This window comes from Phascolarctos cinereus, unplaced genomic scaffold (assembly GCF_003287225.1).
Source record: "Phascolarctos cinereus isolate Bilbo 61053 unplaced genomic scaffold, phaCin_HiC Scaffold_5;HRSCAF=322, whole genome shotgun sequence".
NCBI classification, from domain to species: domain Eukaryota; kingdom Metazoa; phylum Chordata; class Mammalia; order Diprotodontia; family Phascolarctidae; genus Phascolarctos; species Phascolarctos cinereus.
Window position 1 is genome coordinate 70427945 of NW_027555958.1, and position 16203 is coordinate 70444147.

Genomic DNA, 16203 nt, shown 5'->3' on the forward strand with positions numbered 1-16203 from the left:
CTTTGTAATCCTATGTATTTCAGTGAATGCATTTAAAAAACATAATTAAGAGAAGCAGTCCATAGGCTTCACCAGACTGCCAAAGGGTTCCATGATACAAAAGGGCTAAGAACCCTTCATCTAGAAGGAAGCAAGGGGATCAAGGAGTCGGAAGTGTGGAAAGCAAACGTTTTACACATGGCAGACAGTCAGTGACAATGCACAGTGATGTGTGAGAAATAGTGAATGGGAGCCAGATTGTAGAATGTATAAAGGGGAGTAGAGACTGGAAGGCTAGTAAGGGGCGAGGTTGTGAATTGTATGAAATGTAAAACAGAGGATTTGATGTTTGATTCAGGAAGTCACTGGAGTTTTTTGAGTAGGGGAATGACATGGTCAGCCTTGAGCTTTAGGAAAATCACTCTGGTAATAGAAGATAGATTGCAGTGCAGAGAGACTTGTGGCAGGGAGACTATTGCCATAGCCCAGGCAAGAGATGAGGAGGACCTGAACTAGGGTGGTGGCTGTTGTGAGTGGAGAGAAGGGCATGTATAAGAGAAATGTTGTGAAGGTAAAAAGAATGCAATTTTAGGCAGCAAATTAGCATTTATTAAGCATCTACTACGTGTTAGGCACTGTGCTAAGTGCAGGGGTATAAAGAATGACAAAAGATAGACCTTGCTTTTGAGGAGCCCACAATCTAGTGGGGAGAAGACAAAGCAAACAAATATGTACACATAAGCTATATGGAGGATATATAGATTACATAATTATTATGTAATTAGATAATCATTTATGTATAATAACTAATCAAATAATTGTTTATTAATTGAGTAAAATAGTTAACAAAGGGGAGGTATTCAGATTAAGAGGGATTGAGAAAGGCTCCTGGTATAAAGAGGGATTTTAGCCTGTACTTGCAGGAAGCCAGGAGATGGAGATGAGGGATAGAGCACCCCAAGCCTTTGGGGGAGTCAGTTCAAGTGGCTAGATCTGAGAGATGCAGGGTCTTGCTCCTGGAAAAGCAAAGTAGACCAGTGTCACTGGATCAGAGTACATTGTGGGTGTGGTGAGTGTAAGAGTAAGAAGACTGGAAAGGTAAAGGGAGGCTAGGTTATGAAGGACTGTGAATGCCAGAGCATTTTGACAATAGATAGACTATGTGGGCTGAATGTGAGTGAAGAGTTGAGTATGACAGCAAGATCCATGAGTCTGGGTGATTTGGAAGATAGGAAAGTTCAGAAGAGGAGACAGTAGGGAAAGATATGCTGAATTCCTTTTCGGGGCATGTTGAGTTTGAGATATCAAAGAGCCAGTTGGTATTTGACTAAAACTAAAGAAAGAGATCAGGGGATCACTATATAGATTTAGGAATCATCTGTATGGAGCTGATAGTTGAACCCCATAGAATTGAAAAGAGAGATAAGCAAGAAAGTATAGAGGTAAAAGAGAAAAGGGCAGAGCCTTGGAAGGTGCAGGACCTAGATGAAGATCTAGCAGAGGAGACTAAGAATGAGTGGTTAGACAGGTGGGAGGAGAAACAGAGTGATTGGCATCATAAAAATGTAGAGAGAAGAGAGTATCAAGAAGAATGTGATCTTCGGTGTCAGTGGCTGCCATAAGATCAGGAAGGGTGAAAAGACTGAGAAAAAGGCATTGGTTTTGTCAGTTAAGAGATCCTTGGTAACTTTGGCAAGAGGTGTAAGTTGACTGATGAAACTGGAAGCTAGAATGCAGAGGATTTAGAGCTGAGTGAGAGGAAAGGAAGTGAAAACATCAAATATGCATTGTTTTGTCAAGGAGTTTAATTGAGAAGGGGTGGAAAACTCTAGAATAATGACTAGTGGGTATAGTTGGATCAAGTGAGGGATTTTAAATGATGGGGTAACACAGATATTTTTGTAAGGGCAGGGAAGGAGCCAGTATATAGGGAGAATCTGAAGATTAGAGAGAGTGGGGATTTTAGTGGGGGCAATATACTGGAGAAAACAAGAGGAGATGAGATCTAGGTTAAATCTAGAGGTGTTTGCTTGGTAAGAAGGAGGGCTGCCCAAAGAAATCATAAAAAAGGGAAAAGAATCCACATGTACAAAAATACTTATAGCAGTTCTTTTTGTGGTGGCAAAGAATTGGAAATTGAGAGGATGCCCAATGACTGACCAAGTTGTGGTATATGAATGTAATGGAATACTATTGTTCCATAGGAAATGATGGGCAGGTAGGTTTCAGAAAAACCTGAAAAGACTTGCATGAACTGATGCTGAGTGAAATGAGCAGAACCAGGAGAACATTGTTACACAATAACAGCAACACTGTGTGATGACCAACTCTGATAGACTTTGCTCTTCTCAGTAGTGCAATGATCTAAGACATTTCCAAAAGACTCATGTTGGAAAATGCTATCCACATCCAGAGAAAGAGCTAGGAGTATGAATGCAGATCGAAGCATATTATTTTCTCTCTTTTTTGTTTTTTTTTCTTTCTTGTGGTTTTTCCCTTTTGTTCTGATTCTTCTTTCTCAACATGACTAATGTGGAAATATGTTTAATATGATTGTACATGTATAGCCTATATCAGATAGCCCTCTTGGGGAAGAGAGAGGAGAGGGAGGGGGAAAATTTGGAACTCAAAATCTTATGAAAGTGATGTTGAAAACTAAAAATAAATAAATATTTTTTTGAAAGGAGGGCTGCCTCTTCTTGTGAGAAAGGGCTGGAGCTCTGAGAAGTTAGGTAACTTGCCCGTGGTCACACCACTAGTTCCTATCAGAGGAGGGATGTGAATTCTGGTCTTCTTGATTCTAAGTCCAATCCTTTATTGATGATGTCACTCTCAGTAATTGAAAAAAAATCACAAAACAACTTAATTTTTATTGTTCAGTTATTTCAGTTGTATCTGACACTTTGTGACACTGCTTAAGGTTTTCTTGGTAAAGATATAGGAGCAGTTCACCATTTCCTTTTTTAGCTGATTTTACAGATAAGGAAACTGAGGCAAACAGGGTTAAGTGACTTGCCCAGGGTCACACAGTTATTAAGTGTATGAGGCCAGGTTTGAACTCAGGTCTTCCTGACTCTAGTCCCTGTACTCTATCCACTGCTCCACCTAGCTGCCCTCAACTCAATTGCCTTTATTAGATTAGGCATTTTTCCAGTTGCTGGTGCCTTGCCTCTTTTGCTGTATTACTTGGTGTTTCTTTTGTGCAAGTGAAGTATGTTATCTACCATACATAATATAGGAGTGGTAGTGGTGGGATGTAGCATTCACTGGTAAGGAATCAATGCGGTAGTTGCAGATAGTTCAGGAAGTGTTCCTAAATATAGAAATGATTTCCCCATTCCCTCAATACATTGGCCTGTGTTCCTCTTGCTTCAGCCTAGATGCAAAACCAGCCACATATACTATTTCACACAAAAATTCATAGCAAATTACCTCATTATCTCCTCTCTCCTCAATGCTAGGAAAACCTCTAAATACAGCGAACACCTTATTTCCCATTCTATATCTTTCCCTTCTTTGCATGACCTCAGAAGCACCTTTGCATAACCTCACACACACTTTAGTTGAGAATATCCTGACTATGAAGAACCAGAATTGGTAAGATGCAGTATTAAGATTCATAGCCCACTCAGGTAAAGAGTCAGCTATTTCCACTTGCAGTAGCAGCAGCTGAGTTAACAACTTTGCCTCTCCTGAGGTTACTACCATAGTTGGAATGGTCTAAATTCCTTCTTTCTTACCTCCCTCTCTTCAACATCTGTTATTAGGCAAAACTGAAGTTTTTGTGTGGAAACTGCTTCCTGCTCCGTCCCTGTAGAGGCGGCAGGTAGGATAGCGGCTTCCTCTGGTTTTAGGGGTTACCCTGTTGGTTTGAAATAATAATACTACAGATTTCAAGGCCCCTACTGGAGTACTTCCTATTAACAATAAGCCAGTAGGCTTAACAAGCTTCTAGCAAAGGCATTTGCTAAGATAGTATGGTAAATTGGCATACAATAGTTGATACAAAACATTCTTTTCCCCTCAAACCTGGGGTGTACTCTACTACAAATACAGAAAATATGGGAAAAGTAGCCTCAAACTTAGAGTACAATGACAGTGAGACACACATGTGGGATAAACGTGTGGCAAAAGTTACTCACAGCTTCACCCTACAGGGCCTGGAAATAATTAATCTCCTTATAAAGTACTTCCCCAGATCCTCTTGAGTGTGATGTCTATATTGGGTGGGTTACTCAGCTGGATTCCTAGGGTTTGGTCCTTTCTTGAATGTATGACCAACTCTCTTCTTTGAAATGAAGACTCCTGTTCCTTGAAGCTCCTTCCTCTCTTAAGTAAGCATCTTGGGTGTGTCAGGACTAAATGATGGCAATAACCTTGGGTACTTTGCTTCCAGCTGGATGTATTATCTCCTGTGTATACTGTATCTCTATGGCATGGTTGATGGGATTAGAGAGAAAATCCCTTATTTCTCTTTGTTACAGGCTCAGAACTCTCTTTCTACAACTGCCAATAAGTCAAATTCAAACTCTATAATTACTGGATGCCTTGCTTCTTTTATGTATCAGTCCAAATAGCATGACTAATTCAGTCAATCAAAAGATGTTTTCTGTGTGGTGTCAGTTGCCTTCATCCAAGTTCATGGCTCTATAATTTAAAAAAATTGATTAAGGAACTTATTCTTATATTGTCATGGGGTTATCGGAAATCTCTATAACGCTTCTTTTATACTTTATGATTCCACTCTAGACCTTCTGTGAGGAATATATTGAATGCCAAATCCCACATGGATTCTGTAGCCCAAGGTTCCATGATCTATCTCATTTGGAAAACATATTCTCTCTTGTGACTCAGTAAGGGTTTCCCACCTAGGAGACCGCAGTGCCAGTCAGTCAATAAGCATTTATTAAACATCTGCTATGTGCCAGGCATTGTGCTAAGTGATGGATATGCAAAGAAAGGCAAAAGATAATCCCTGCTTTCAAGGAGCTCACAGCCTAATAGGGGAGTCACCATGCAAATGATTATATACAAACTACATATGTGTATATATAATATTTATATACACACACACACACATATATATACATACATATATATACATATATTATACATACCTACATGTATGTTTGTGTGTATGTGTATATGTATATGATAAATTGGAGATAGCAGAGGAAAGGAAAGTAGCATTAACAGGGATCAGGAAAGGCGTTTTGGTTGAAGGTGGAATTTTATCCAGAATTTGAAGAAACCCAGAGAAAGCAGGAAGCAGAGATGAGAAGGGAGAGTATTCTACCCTGGTGGACAGCCAGTGCAAATTCCTAGAAGATGCCCTAGACAGTAGCTTCTAGGTTAGGGATGGGGAACCTGTGGCCTTGAGGACACATGTGACCTTCTAGGTCCTTGGGTGCAGCCTTTTGACTGAGTCTGAGTTTTACAGAACAAATCCTTTTATTAATGGGGTTTATTCTGTGAAGTTTGAATTCAAAGGGCTGCACTTGAAGATCTAGAGGGCCACGTATGGTCTGGAGGCTTCAGGTTCTCTACCCCTGTCCTAGGTTGTTTAATTAAGGCCTATGCTTAATTTGAATTTGGAGACACATTTGTACTGAATGTGTCAACTGAAAATTATCTGCTGAGGTATAAAGAATTTAAGAGATTGTTTCCTCTCAATAATTGTGGTTGTTTTTTAAATCTTATTTTGAAAAACAGGGATTTATTCCAAGTGCGTGAATCTGTTGAAAAACATATTTTTGTCACATAGTTGCTAGGATGTTCTAGACATAATAATACTGTAACCTGCCAGAAAGATCTTGCTTTGTAGATTTATAAAAATAATTGCAATACAAGTTTTTAAAGAAATGTTCTTATATTTGCACATAGATATATGTATATGTTTGTGGGTGTTTATCTGTACTGATCTCCCGCTGACAAATGGGTCAAATGTCAGTAAAGGGTTTGAGCATTTGTGTAGGAAGCTCTACCCCAAAATTTTTAAGGATAAAAACTTATTGTAAGAGGAACCAGAAACATTTCTACTAGGAATAGCTGCTGTTGTTGCTTTTTATGAAAGGTAACTGAAGTGAAAAGAGGTAATTTCACAAAGCTAATAGCTAAGATTTGGTGTTTTGTCTCTGGAACACATACAAGAGGGCTCTGAACTGCTACAGAAGGAAAGGTTTCACTAAAAAAAAAATTAATATCCTAAACTCTTCACATTAGCATCACAAGAACTAAACTTCCATTTCTGAAAATAGTGAGCAATTAGAAGCTATTTAGTTCTTTATTTCACTCTGTTCCAGCTAGGAAAAACTTGAGAACCAACTTAGTGCATCTGAGTTGTTCTTCTTCCTACCTTCTTTGGCTTCCTTTAAGACTCAGCTCTAAACACCTCCCTCCCCCACTCCCCCTTCCACTTAGTGCTTTTCCTCTGCTTTTACCTCCCATTTGTATTGCATATACATATATATATATATATATATATATATATATATATATATATATATATATATACATATACATATATATATATATATATTTTTTTTTTGTTTTTTACATGTTCTCTATTACAACGTGAGCTCTTTGAGGGCAGGGACTATTTGTTTTTGCCTTTTATTTGCATTCTCAGACTTTGCACAGTGCCTAGCATATGGTAAGTGCTTGCTTACTAACTTGTAGTTTTTCCATGCCACAGGAGTCACAACTTTCACTGTAACCTTGACCGCTGTCTGTATCTATTTTCCCCAATCCATTGCAAAGTAGAGGGTGCTTGAAAAAGCACAATTGATGGTGAGGTTGCTAACTTGCCTGGAGATGCATACACATATTTAGAAAGGGAGTTTCTAAGAGACATTCTGAACACAGGTTCTAGGTCCCACAGGGGTGGGGAACCTGCAGCCTTGAGACCACATGTGGCCCTCTAGGTCCTCAAGTGTGGTCCTCTCACTGAATTAAAACTTCATAGAACAACAAATCCCCTTAATAAAAGGATTTATTCTGTAAAACTTGGACTCCATCAAAAAGCCACTCCCAAAGACCTAGAGGGCCACATGTGGCCTCAAGAGCACAGATTCCCCACCCTTTGGCTAGGATCTCCATTGCTTCATATAGGGTATGTGTGAGGCAGAATTGGAAGGTAAAGATAGGAAGTGCCTTTGTACTGGAAATAATAAAACAAAAATGACTAATTTAAAATTATACCCAAGATAATAAGTAAGGATATAGTGAGAGAGCACTTGGTTATCCTTGATTAGTTTAAGATAGCAGGCCCAGATGAATTACATTCCCATGTACTAAAAGAAATGGCAGATGTGATTGCTGAGCCACTGTCAGTAACAGTTGAAAGATCTTGGAAAACAGGAGAGGTCGTACAAGATTGGAAAGGAGTAAATGTCTTGATTTTCAAAAAGGGGAAGAGAACAGAATCAGCAAATTATAGACCCATGAGTTTGGCTTTGATTCTTGGGAAAATTCTAGACCGGATCATGAAAGTGGGGATTTCAAACAGACAGCATGTTTTCATTAATAATAGGTTATGCCAGACTAGCCCGATTTCTTTTCTTGACAGAATGACTAAATTAGTTATAAAGGGAACGCTGTGGATATAGTTTGCTTAGATTTTTAGAAAGCTTTATGTAGTATAGACTCTAGGCTCACTCTTCCAACTCCCACTTGAACAGGCATGTTGGATACCCAGAAGATGGCTAACTATTTCTCTAATCAGAATCCTGCGGACAAACCTGAGAGGCTGGAGTCTGCTAATACTATTTCTCGCTAGCCCTTATCAAGTGTGTTTCCCCAATGTCATTTAACTAATTGATATCTCTTCCAAATTAATTAAGAACCAGATTATGATAGTCCAGACTTTATTAATTTTTAAACATAAAATGTGATACTCCATAGTATATATTTGCTGAATTCTTGGGTATTGGTGATGATAAAAGAGAATGGGAAAAAACTGATATAAGACCATGACATCAATTAGCTTTTACAAGTGAAGATTTACTGGCAAGGTATAACAAGGACTAAATTACAATATTCTCCTAAAAGTCTTGGATAAATTGTCCATTTAGTACATATTAAGTCCAGGGTAAAATGGATTTAAGGTTAAAAAACATGTGGCAAAGGAGTAACTCAGAATTCTGGGTTAGATGGAAGTTTTTCTTTGCGGAGTTCACATGTAGTTCCAATTAGGTAGGCCTTTCCAATGGGCTCTTTATAGAGTCTAAAAGCTAGGCTCAAACAATATAATAATTACTGTTTTACAAACAATAATGAAATATTTTTGGCACAATTCCTGAAGCTGTTTATCTTAGGCATGGTTTCTAGGAATGGATGGGTGAGCATTCCAATGTACTTTGCTCTCATTGGACCTCATATCTAGAACCGTGTTCAGTTCTGGGTGCCATGGCTTAAGAAGGATATTGGTAAGTTGGAGACCATCCAAGGAGGGCAACGAGGATGGGTAAGGGCCATAAGTCCATGTCATATGAGAATTAGTTGAAAGAATTGGCGATGTTTTGCTGAAGAAGAGAAGACTCAGGGAGCATGTGATAGCTTGAGAGGTTGCCTGTGGAGATTTGTTCTTTTCAGCCCCTGAGGGGAGAATCAGAAGCTATGAGTGAAAGTTGCAAAGAAGCCAGTTTTGGCTTGATGTTGGGAAGACTTTCCTAAGAATTAGGATTGTCCAAGTGCAATGGACTATGTAGAGATTTGGTGGTCTCCCTCCTTGGAGGTGTTCATGCAGAGGCTAGATGACCATTTGTTGGGTATGTTATAGCAGGGATGCCTTTTGTATATGGATTGGACCAGAAACCAATGTGATGCCTCCAAACTCTCCAATTCTGTGAAGTCTTTCCTAATGTAGTTACACTTCCCATATGAGGTTGAGACCCACAGGTTAAGAAGTGCTGAAGGGGTCTGAGAGTGGAAAAAGTTTAAGAAGCCCTGATTAGATTACAGACCCATTGAAATGTTGGAGAATCTCCCATGTAGATGGCAAGCACTTTGAGATTAAGGAACATGTTTTATAATTTTTTCTGTCTGTACCACATGACAAGTTATAGAGAGTTACAAATTAAATGATGAGGAATATGTGTTATGATGGGTTTTTTTGTCCCTTTTTATTGCTCTTATTAGTGTGAATATTCCCAATTCCTTCCTTTAGAAATGATACATTGAAATTTATGGTTTTTATCCTATTTCCTCACAATTCTTTTAATCTTTTAAACAAATTTTCAATTTTGCACCTACTCCTCTCATTTCTTTGGAATTCACAGTCCCCCAAGGCTAACCAAGCAATAAATATTATGGGCATTGAGGCTATAGGAATCCAGCAATCCCAAATCCAATCTGCAATACTTACGCTGGCCAATTTTCTATAGACCACTCTTATCAGTGCAATTTCATTAGTGAATTAATTTCCCTTTTAATCTCTTCTCATTTCCTTATGAATTTGACACATTTCAGGGGATGTGTGGAACAACTGACTGAGATGAAAGATCTTGAAAAAATAGAAATCTGACATCTGAAAACTAGAACTGTTTTCCAGGAAATGCAAAATTCTGATAACTTTGCCAATGACTTTAGAAGAGAAACATTGGGATTACACAAAAAGCCAGAGGGTGGCAGCACAGAATGAATTCTAAATCCTCCATAGATAATAGCTAATACAATTTTTTTTTAATGTAAAATGTGTTACTCCATAAGATATATTTGCTGAACTCTCAGGTACTGGTGATAATTAAAATAAGAGAACGGGAAAAAACTAATGCAACAGGATGACCCAGTAGATCTCTCACTATTTTTGTTGTTGTTGAGAACCCTTCTAGAATCTCATGGAAAATTAATTTATTTTCTGATTCTTTCGTATTCCAACTATGGGACCATTGACAAGACATCAAACTGCTTTGGTTCTCAACTTTCTTAGCTGTAAAATGGGGAAGTTGGATTAAAAATTATGATTAAATTGCTGTAAGAAGCAGTATGGTACAGTGTATAGAATGATGGATTTAGATCCAGAAAGACCTGGGTTCAAATTCTGCCATTGACACTAGCTGTGTGACCTTGGGCAAGTCACCTTTTCATTCCTAATTTCTCATCTGTAAAATGAGGAGGTTGGACTAAGTGACCTATAAAGACATTTTCAAGTTTAAATCTGTGATTTTATGAAAATTTAAAAAATGTTTTATATTCTTTTTCTCATTTAATCCTCAAGAAAGAAGAAGGTATTATCATGTCATTTTACAGATCAGGAAATTGGGGCTCAGAGATGTTGAATGTTTGCCCAGGATTACATAGGAAGTAACAGCTAGGCGGTGCAGTAGATAGAGTACTGGACCTGGAGTCAGGAAGAACCAAGTTCAAATCCAGTCTCAGATACTTACTAGCTGTGTGACCCTGAGAGAGTCACTTAACCCTGCCTCAGTTTCCACATTTGTAAAATGAGCTGGAGAAGGAAAAGATACACCACTCCGGTATCTGCCAAAAAACCCCAAGTGGGGTCACAAAGAATTGGACATGACTGAAATGAATGAACAATAACACAAGAAGTAAATGTTTGAGGTGGGATTTGAATATAGGTCTGCCTGACTACAAGTCCAGTTATCTAACTACCATGATTAGCTGTCATTCAAAAAGTGTAATATAAGGTCTAGTCCAGCATTGAAATGCAATGATTCTATGAAAATTGTTACCTGCCTCAATATTATTTCAGATGTTAGCATTTTATCTTGTAGTTTGCTAATCTTAGTTTCAAAGTATATTTTGAAGCAGCTAGGTAGTGTAGTAGTAGATAGAGGGCTGCACCTTGAGGACCTGAGTTCAAATCCTGATTCAGATATTTAACTAGTTGGGTGACTAGACAAGTCACTTAATCTCTCCCAGTTTCTTTATTTGTGAAATGGACATGATGAAAGTACTTCCCTCTGTGGCTGGCCATGAGGATAAAATGAGATTATGCTTATAAAGAATTTTGCAATTATGAAAATGTCATATGAATTCTATCTATTGTATTTTGACTTTCTTGACAATACAATATTCAAGGCCCTCTATAATCTGTTCTTAGCTACATATTCAAAATTATCTCCTACTGATCTCTTATGTGGATCCTGTGCTCTAACCAGCCCACTTCTCATTCTCCTTTACCTTTCTGAAGCTTTTGACACTGTTGATCACTCTCTCTTCCTTGATATTTTCTTCTTCCTAGGTTTTCAGGACACCACTGTCTCTTCATTCTCATCCTATCTATTTAATTGCTCCTTCTTAGTCTTTGCTGGGTCTACATCCAGATCGGTTGTTCTTAAACTTTTTCTACTCATGATCCCCTTTTGGGTTTAGGCAGTGATGGCATTGCATGGCCTGAGGGCATGCTCCATGTTCAGAACCAAGGCTTCAGTGAAGTTGCATTGATGCGTTGCCAGAAACACCTTGGATTCATCACGCATTTGATTTTGAATTAATTTTTGGTCCTTGCATGTTCAGAAACCTTTTACTGTTGCCAAATTTTTCATGACCGCAAATGGGGTTGTAACCTACAGTTTAAGAAGTGCTTATCCTGGGGCAGCTAGGTGGTGCAGTGTATAGAGCACTGGCCCTGAAGTCAGGAGGACCTGAGTTCAAATGCAGCCTCAGACCAAACACTTGACACTTACTAGCTGTGTGACCCTGGGCAAATCACTTAACTCCAATTGCCTAAAAAAAAAAGTGCTGATCCAGATCATGGTCTCTAATTGTAGGCGTCACTCAGGGTTCTGTTCTGGATCTTCTCCTTCTATACTACTTCACTTGGTGATCTCATCAACTCCCACTGATTGAGTTACCATCTCTAAATCAATCATTTGTAAAGTGAGGGGATTGGATGAGATGGCTTCTAAAGTTCCTTCCAGTGCTAATTCTATGGTCCTATGACTTCCAAGGTCTCCAACAGTCTTCTCTAAGGTGCAGGCAACAGATACATTATAACCTGGCAGCATCAATTGGTACAGATGTCAGAATTATATTTCTTTCTTTTTTTTTGGGCTAGGCAGTGGGGTTAAGTGATTTGCCCAGTGTCACACAGCTAGTATGTGTCAAATGTCTGAAGCCAGATTTGAACTCAGGTTCTCCTGACTCCAGGGCCAGTGCTCTATCCACTGCACCACCTAGGTGTCCCTCAGAATTATATTTCATCAAATGTGATTAGATGATAGTTTAGGAGTCATAAGTTTTAGGTTAGTAAAGGACCTTGGTGGTAATGAAGAGACAGAATGGTGAAGTGGAAAGACTTGTGAACCTGGAGGCAGGAAAGGACTCATCCTGTCCTCTGCTACTTACTAGTTGTGTGACTGAGGGCAAGTTCAAAAATCCTCTGAGATCCAGTTTCCCCCTTTGTAATGATTATTATAGTACCTACCTCATAGAGTTGTTGTGAGATCAAAGTAATATATAGAAAACACTTTGTACATATTCAATCCAATCCCTTAATTTTGCATATGAGGAAAATATGGCCCAGGGAAGTCACTTATATTGTCCCTGGTCACAGGATTATACATTTATATTTAGAGTGGATCTCAGAGGCTGGTCTGGCCTTCCTTCTCCTCACTTTACAATGCAGCCTCAAATAGGTTAAGTGATTTGCCCAAGGTCACAGAAGTATTTAGGGAGAAAGGTAGGATTTAAACCTGGAACCTCTGACTCCAAAGCCAGGGCTCTTTCCATCCACACTGATGAGCTCAGATTCAAACCTAGATCTTCAGATTCCAAAGCTTATGCTCTTCACATCATTCTGTCCTTTCCCTGGTATTGCCCAATCTCATCATTGTTATCTTTGGCCTCATCTCAATTTGAGACGTGGACAAATCAAAGATCATGTAATAATAGGATCTTAAAGAGAGTCATTTAGTGCAGGAAGGGTTTTTAAATTAGATTTAGATTAAATTGATTTAGATGAATTAATTGAGGGGTAGAAAATATTACACAGGGATATGGGCTGGAACTGTGATTTCACTGCTATAGGGAACTACAGGACGAGTAAACTCTATCAATGCAAAAAATATTTTTAAAAATCATATGTGATTTTGGAAGACCGTATTTGGGATTACATTTTTTCCTTCTCTCTGCTTACAGCCTCCCTGCAGCTAATGGAAAAATACATGTTGGAATAAAGTCTTAGGTGGCACTTGTGATGAGAAATCAGGAGTTTCCTTTCCTGCCGTGCCTTCCAACCTGAAAGATCCATTCATCTAATGAGCCATTTTTTGCTTGAAGGGCTGCCAGTCTCTGAAGAGGGAGTTGAAGTGAGTTTGTGGGAGGCAAGAGGGCTTCACCCCCTCAGCTTCCTATTCAAAGGAAGTATGCCAGCCCCCTGGGGTCTCTGACTCACACATTACGTGATGGGGCTGTGTGGGTAATTTCTTACTTGCAACAAGAGAGAGAGAAAAGAGCTAGATGCCCCTGTTCCCCTCTCTTACATTGGCTATATATGAGAGAGACAGAGGAAATCTGCCAGATTTGCAGCACACCAGAGCCAGAACCCTGGGCTCTGAGTTTCTCTGGATCTTGGTAATGCCACTACACCTGGGTTAAGAATGAAGACTGGAGCTTGAGATAGCCAAGTCTGACTCTAGGGGGCCTTCTCTGTATGTCCTGAAGCGCACCAGGAATCCAGAATTTTAACTCTGATTGGCCAAGTAGGACTGGATAGGCAAAATATGTGATATACTTCATTGCAAATTGGAATTGGGCCTATGAGAACTACAGCGTAGAAAATGTTGCCTTATTAGTGGGGAGTAGATTTAGAGAAAGGCAAGAGTGATTTCTTTAAGTCACTTAGTCAACAAAGCAACTAGTGATGTGCCAGGCACTGGGGCTAAGTACTGGATATACAAAGAAAGGCAAAAACATGGTCCCTGCCCTCAAGGAACTTACAATCTAACGGGGAAGACAACATGCAAACAACTATGTACATAAGAGATATATACAGTACACATGGGAGATAATCTCAGAGGAATGAGACTTTCAATAGAGGGGACCAGGAAAGGTTTCTTGCAGAAGGTCAGATTGGAGCTAAGTCTTGAAGGAAGCCAAGGAGGACAGAAGGTGGAGGTAAGGAGGGAAAGAATTCCAGGCATATGGGACATGAAAAAGCATTCAGTAGGGAGATGGAGTACTTATGCAAAGAACAGCAAGGTGGCTGTTGTCATCGGATCATAGAGTACATGGAAAGAAGTCAAATAGAGAAGACTAGAAAGGGTCAGGCTGAGAAGGACTTTAAAAGCTAAACAGGAGAGTATATATCTGATCCTGGAGGTAACAGTGAAGTACTAAAACTCACTAAGTAGAGGGTAACATGGTCAGGGCTGTACTTCAGGAAGATCAATTCGACAGCTAAGTTACTCAGACTCCTTTTTCTCATCTACATGACAACAATATCTATGTTGATAACAATAGCAGTTATCTTTTAAGTTAGATGTGAAAATCAAATGAGATAACCTTTGAAGTGTTTTGCAAACTTTAAAACACTGTATGAATGTTAGCTATTGTTATCATCATTAACCTTTCATTTAATCTTCACAACAACCTTGTGAAATGAATAGGGCACATATTATTGTCTCTATATAAGAATCAGAGTAGCATAGGAGGAGAATTGGACCAGGACTTAAAAGATCTGGTTTAAATTCTACCTCTGAAGCCTATTGAATGACCATGGGAAAAGCCATTTAACCTGTCTCAGTCTTGGGCAATAAAACTGTATTTATAGATAAAACCACAATGTAATTATAAAAGCAACTCATATTTATAAAGCACTTTAAAGTTGACAAAGTTCTTTCCCCACAAACAACCTTGTGAGATGGATAATAAAGTATTATTGTGCCATTTTTACAAATGAGGAAACTGAGGTTCAGAAAAGAGGGAAAGGAGGGAAGAGAACAAGCATTTTTTAAAGTTTCTGCTATGTGCCAGGCACTGTTCTATGTCCTTTGCTGATATTACCTTATTTGATTCTCATAACAACCCTGGGAGGTAATAATAATAATAAGATAATATTTATATACCACTTACTATGTGCCATGCACTGTAGTAAAATGAGGACAAAGTAGAAGTCCCTTACAAATTCATATCTATAACCTTATGAAGGCATAAGTCAGGAATTCTCTAAACTGACTCTCATATGGGTTCCTGTTCTGTCAAAGGATGAAGCAATAGGGAAGCCTAGGAGCCCTCCTCTTCTTTCCCCCACCACCAACTTCTTAATAAATTCCAGTGGTTCCCTATCACTTCCAAATCCAAATATAAAATCTTCTGGTATTTAAAGTCCTTCACAAGCTAGCTTAAACCTGACATCTCCCTCTCCTCCCTATATGTGCTATAATGCAATGGCCCTGGCTTCCTTACTGTTCCTCAAATTAGACATTCCAACTACTGCCTCTGAGCATTTCTCTGACTTTCCCTTTATGCTTAAAATGCTCTCTGTCCTCATTTCTGGTTCTTGTCTTCCCTGACTTTCCCAGCTAAAATCTTACTTTTCTATAGGAAACCTCTCTTAATCCCTTTCCATTCTAAGACCTTTTCTCTATTGATTATTTCTAGTTTTCCTGTATTAGTTTGTTTGTACATAGGTTTTTTTTTTTGCATGTTGTCTCCCTCATTAATTGGACTGGGAACCCCCTGAGATCAAGGATTGTCCTTTGCCTTTCTTTTTATCCTCAGCATTTAGCACAACGTCCGACGTTAATGAATGATTTGTTGACTGACTGACAGGTCAGAAACAGAGCAGGTCAAAACTTCATTGTCAAACAGCAATGAAATTGGGCCTATAAGTAGCTGTTGCACTTCCAGCCTGGGTGAAAGTGGGAGACCCATTCTCATTCCCTTCAAACTCCCAATAATGGTAGTTCTAAAGGAGATAATGATGATAAAGAGGAAGAGAAGGAGAAGGAAGGCTAGTTAAGTTACTGCTGGTAAGAAGCCAAAAATCCATGGCATATTTTATCCATGAGAAGAGGCAATGGGCAAGCTATATTCTTTTGTCTCCTCTCTTGGACGCATTATTTTTTTTTAGGGCAATCTCTTTGCTTGAAGTGTATTAAATGTGAAGGAGGTTTTTGTTTGAGAGTAGGTGGATGGGGGCAGATGTATTCAAATTGGAACAATAACCTGCTGTTATTTCATTATTATTTTTTTAAACTTACATTTGGAATTCACCAGTAGAGTCTAAAAGCTACATTTCACATTCAAAGTAAATAG